General features: G+C 44.9%; 1 pseudogene; it reads left to right on the top strand.

The window, feature by feature from the left end:
• The first annotated feature begins 2,867 nt into the window (after positions 1 to 2,867).
• Positions 2,868 to 4,245, top strand: LOC149371840 (uncharacterized; annotated as a pseudogene).
• Positions 4,246 to 5,944: the final 1,699 nt, after the last annotated feature.

The raw sequence follows: 5,944 nt of genomic DNA, 5'->3' as shown, positions 1-5,944 counted from the left end.
GTGAAGGAGGAGGCTTTAATGACTTCATTGGAAGGCAGATAGTCTGGTTGATATTTGTTTTTTTTCTTTTATTCTTCGATTTGGAAGGCCATGGACATCCTCTCGTTTACGTTCAGGTCCTGTGATACCACGTGAACGTTTCGTTTCATTCTTTGTTTTCGTAGATATGTTCAAATTTCGGTGCGAACGTATGAGCACAACACCTCGCTGATGTCACCGTTCGTACTCATAGCACGACGTGTTGAAATCAACAGCGATGAAAAAGATTAACTGGCACGTGTTACAAGTTGAGGGACGGAATGCGCGAATTAAGTTTAAAATATTTGTCGCCATGTAAGACTCTGACGTCAGTTCAGTTCTGAATTGTTGAAGAAACGCATTATAATGCTAAACCATATTAACAAATTAGGACGAAGCGTTTGAAACTAGTACCGCAGTAAATACATTTTTGTCGAGCGGTGTAACGCGCAGCTAGCTCGTTTTAAGGTGGAATGAGACTTTGGTTTGTCAAAAAAAAGAAAAATATAGTAATCGATTTTTAGGTTTGGAAACTGTGCAATAGAGCATTTATTTAGTTTTTAGAAAATATATTACAGTTAGGTTTTCGCGACTTTAGAAATGCTTTTCTTATTCTTTTTCACGATCCCGACGAGCAGAAAGATGGTAGCTTTCAGAAGTTTTATTCGCATTTTTCCTACCCCACAAGGTTCTGAAAAAAACAAACGATAAATCTTTTAACAGATCATATAATAAGGGGCCACGGCACCGCCACTGCGATCCCACGCTCACCACTGATGTATCTACAGGTGCTGCTGCTGATTTTCCTGGGCCGGCCATGGACGATGCACAAGACGGAATGCCTCAACGATACAAGCTCCCAGCTCGGCGCGTGTACGTCAACCGACTGCGGCCTATCAACATGTTTTTTGCCTGCGTCACCTATTCTGGATGCTCCGCCACTTCTGGACGCAGTGGTCGATTCCGTCTGGCAACGTGGGACTCTGACTGCTGATCGGGCGGTACAAAAGTGCGCGCCTTTCGACGCCCCTCTGGGCCACGGCACCGCCACTGCGATCCCACGCTCACCACTGATGTATCTACAGGTTGGTTACTATGACGCTTATTCTTACCGTGACGATGACGTCTGTCTTTTAGCGGTGTCGTGGCCACCTCATGTTTTGAAGTTTCCGCGCTGGTGTATCCAAGGGCGTCCGCAGAATTTTTTGCAGGGGGGGGCCCCATTGGTTGTTGGCGCCGGAGGGGGGGGGGGGGGGGGCATGTTCGTAGCAAAAAGGCACTATTTGCGGTATGAATTTATTTATTTATATATAAATAAAAAATAAGTGAAATACGCACATGAAATAAAAATTACAAACAGCAAATTAAAGTGTGGCTAGGAGAGATACATTGCAGTTTATCAACGAAGAAACAATTAAAATTAATAAAAAATCCAAAAATATACTGTCACTTCGTGGAGAAGAGTGCTCAGTATTGCTGCATACGGGTTCTCGACTCACCCGGATTGATGACCAGCACACAGCACAATATGGTCACAAACACGCAACTACAGTCACTCAGTCAGTCTTCCTTGAACAGCAACTGTAGACTCCACGGATTTTTCTGGGCGAATTGCGTGATTACACGGGTGATAAATTCATTTCTGTGCTTCATTACACGCTCTCGGTGCACACTCGTCACACACATTGATTGGAAAAACGGTTGAACGCGCACGTTGAAAACAAAAGATGTCTATACATACAACGAAAACTTATTTACAAGATAAATGCACGCTCGCAGCTTCATACACCTCGCTCCATCTTGCTCGCGCATCCGCACAGTCGAGCAACCGCACGCACACTGCTCGCCGCTCGTAGTTTTCTCGTCCACTGTCTTGGTTGTTCTCAGCTTCGTTGACAAACGACCACTAAAAACACCGAAGCACAAATACAGAGGCGCGCACACGTGCAAGGGCTTACTTCCGTGCGACTTCCAAGGGGAAGGGACACTCGCCACTCCGGTAGGAAAAATTTGTTTTGTGTGTTTTTATGGGGTTCAGAGCCCCAAAACGACTCAGGTTATGAGGAACGGAGTAGTACAGAGCTCCGGATAATGTCGACCACCTGGGTCTCTTTACCGGGCACTGACCTCGCACAGTACACGGGCGCTGTTGTCATTTGAGGCCCAGCCAGAGGTGACAGGCGAGCCAGGCAGGCGCCATCGGGCTGCGTTGACCAAAGGCGCTGGTTTTCGGAGAAGACGCAAGGGACGCTGGTGTGGGGGCGCCTCTGGAGACTGCGTCGCCGTGAACAAAAGATGCTAATCTCCTTTGCCGAAGATTCTGATAGCGGCGCTTCTACCGCACTGCGCTCTCCCGTGGATCGGAGGCACAGCGAGCGGCGGCGGCGCCAACTGATCGCCCGCTTGCCCATGAGCAGCCCGACAAAGCGGGGGTGGACACGGCTGATTTGTCTTTCCCTCCTGAAGAATTCATCGGTGGCCGGCATAACGAAGGCGAAAACAAGATGCACTGTGCACTGTCTGCCTCCGTGTCGCTATCTGTCTAGAGATCAAAGAAACAGGCACCCATTTCAAGACGGCTTGAAACACATGCTCGCCGGTGCCGCTGTATATCTGCAACAGGTCGGCCTTCAACAGAGCTAACGATGGCGTGGTTTGAAAACGGCATAAAGACGCGTGCCCGGACGCGGCATTTCGCAGATGTGACCCAAAGCGTGGAAGCGGAGCTGCTTTTACCCTTTTGGCTGAGCCCACCACGGCCCCTGGCGTGCGGCCATCACTCACGGTTCGAGGGAGTGATTTTCCAGGGGGGTGCAGCCGCCCCCCCTTGCCCCCCCCTCCGGACGCCCATGGGTGTATCCTATTTATGGTGTCTGCTAGTTTTGGGAGGCGATGTCGAGCTAAACCCGGGACCCATGACTAAGGCTCAAGAGGAAAAGCTGGACCTTGTGGCTGGTTCCATCTTACGCCTTGAAGCTAGCAATGCAGTCCTTCAAGACTCTGTCAACAAAGTGCTTCAGATTCATGCAGACTTAAAAATTGACTTAGAAAAACTAACAAAGCGAGTTCACGATCTAGAGCAGAAATTTGCAACCGCACCATCTGCTGAGCTCGTGGTGAACAGTGACAAGGGTCTCGCAATTGTACAGGAAAAAATTGACGACCTTGAAAATCGCTCTAGGTGATCCAATGTTCTATTTTACGGTATAGATGATCCAGAGAAGTCGGAAACTTGGGAGGAGTCTGAACGTCTCGTAAATGACTTTTGTAAAGAAAAACTTGGGCTTACTGTTGAATCTGTTTCTAGAGCACATCGCGTGGGCCGCTTTTCTTCCGAGAAAAAGCGGCCTATCATAGCCAAATTTTTTAATGAAAGGGAAGTTGACACTGTCATGAGCCGCGGCTATAAGTTAAAAAACACTAATTTAAGCATCTCGCGCGATTACTCCGAAGCCGTTCGCGAAAAGCGACGGAAGCTTCTCCAGTTTTCAAAATCTATTAAGAAAGATGGGGATAAAGTGCGACTCGTTTTCAACAAGCTCTTCGTTAACGATGATCTTTACATGTGGAACACCAACGAAAGTCGAGCCATTCTTGTATCAGGGCGCGAGGATGGCGAATGACGTCCTCCCTCCGTTTCCGTTAACCTGAGTTCATCGACCACCTCACCTGCCAAATTACATTGTGGTAATGATAACGAATGGCTGTTTTTGTACACCAACATTAGAAGTGTAGTAGCTAACGGTATTGCACTATCATCTTTCATCGATTCATGTCAAGCTTCTTTAGTGGTACTAACTGAGACGTGGCTGAACGACACTATTCATGATGTCAACATCTTTAGCAGTGCTTGCAATTTCAAATTTTTTCGCTGCGATAGACAATTGCGAAGGGGGGGCGGTGTTCTCATCGCGATAAAGGAAGATTTCATTGCCACACCTATCGTTATCGATTCTTTCCTTGAATGTGTTTGGGTTTCTTTGAATGATGGTGCATTTCGTGTCATCATCGGCGTTTTCTACCGTCCTCCCGACATGTCTGGTGCGTTTTCAGATGAATATCATCGGGTGCTCAGTGAAATGTATGCGCGTTTTCCTAATTCCGCTGTTATTATATTTGGAGATTTTAATTTCCCAAGAATTAATTGGTCAACACTTTCCGTAGTGGACACAGATGCAGAAGCACATTCTTTTCTCAGCACTTGCCTTGATTTTTCATTAACACAACTCATTAACCAACCAACACGATCAACTAAAGCCTCTTCCAATGTACTTGACTTAGTTCTCACAAACAAACTTGATATATTTTCAGGCATAACTCATGAGGAACGCATCTCTGACCACGATGTTATCACTGGGTACATTAAATTTCGCGCTAGTAAAAAGATAACTACTAAAAAGAAAATAAGATGTTACGGCAAAGCAAATTTTGATGCAATTAATGCAGAATTATTAATGTTTTTTGATAAATATTTGCATGATTTCTGCTCTCGCTCTATAGAGCAGAACTGGATCCTTTTTAAAACTGCCCTCAATGATCTCATCGACCAGTTCATTCCCATGTTAACCATTACCTGTGATAGCAGTTCTCCTTGGTTTACCAACCGTCTTCGGCGGCTGAACAACAAAAAGAAAAAACTATACAGACAGGCAAAACTGAATGGTCTTGTGAGTTCACATGACAAATACAGAGCATGTGAAAAGGATTATAAGGCACTATTAAAATCTACTCGGCGCAACTTTTTTTCTCATGACTTGTCGTGCATGCTGAAAAATAATATTCGCCGTTTTTGGCGTGTGGTAAACCCAGCAATTCGACCTGACATCACTCTTACAGATTCTGCTGGTGTTCCCATCCCTGATTCAGAGTGCGCTCAACTTCTTAACGATGCGTTTGTAACTGTGTTCACAGATGAAGACATTACTTCCTTGCCTACATTAAGCGCCCTAGTGGAACTAACTATGGACGAGATAGTCATCAGTGAGCCTGGTGTTTTATCTCTACTAAACAATCTCAAAACATCTTCTAGCGCTGATCATATGGGCTTCAATAATAAAATTTTAAGGAATACATCACATAGCATTTGTTCCATGTTAACCGCATTATTTTCCCAGTCGCTATCAACTGGCACCATTCCTAACGACTGGCGCATAGCTAAGATAATACCAATTTTCAAATCAGGTGATCGTGCTTCTCCGCTTAACTATCGTCCCATCTCCTTAACAAGTACAGTTTGTAAATTACTCGAGCATATTATACATACTCAGGTCATCAACTACCTTGAAGATAATAACATTATCTTCGATCATCAGCACGGTTTTCGCAAGGGCTACTCATGCGACACCCAACTTGCCGGTTTTGTTAACGATATTCATGCACTGATTGACGCTGGTTTTCAAGTTGACGCAATATTTTTAGATTTTTCTAAAGCATTTGATCGCGTTCCACACCAAAGGTTGTTGCTTAAACTTTCCCAACTGAACATTCACCCTAATATTATTGCATGGATAGCAGATTTTCTCTCATCTAGAATTCAGTTCACATCAGTTAACAACTCTAACTCATGTTACGCTAATGTTACGTCTGGAGTTTCACAAGGCAGTGTACTGGGACCTTTACTTTTCCTCATCTATATTAATGACTTACCCAATTGCGTGACGTCCAGAATCAGACTATTTGCTGACGATTGTGTGCTTTATCGACGTATAACCTGTAACACTGACAGCCAGCCACTGCAGTCTGATCTTGAAGCGATAAGCACATGGTGTTCTAATTGGTTAATGCCTTTAAATCTTTCCAAAACTAAACTCATGTCTTTCACCAACAAGCCACGTATTCCTACCGCCTACTTTCTTGATAACAATAGCGTAGAATTCACCACAAGTTACAAGTATCTTGGCATTAACCTTCAATCCGACTTATCATG

Source organism: Amblyomma mixtum, chromosome 1, assembly GCF_055824585.1.
Source record: "Amblyomma mixtum isolate Tamu chromosome 1, ASM5582458v1, whole genome shotgun sequence".
Classification (NCBI taxonomy): Eukaryota; Metazoa; Arthropoda; class Arachnida; order Ixodida; family Ixodidae; genus Amblyomma; species Amblyomma mixtum.
This window is presented reverse-complemented; position numbering and strand designations above follow the sequence as displayed.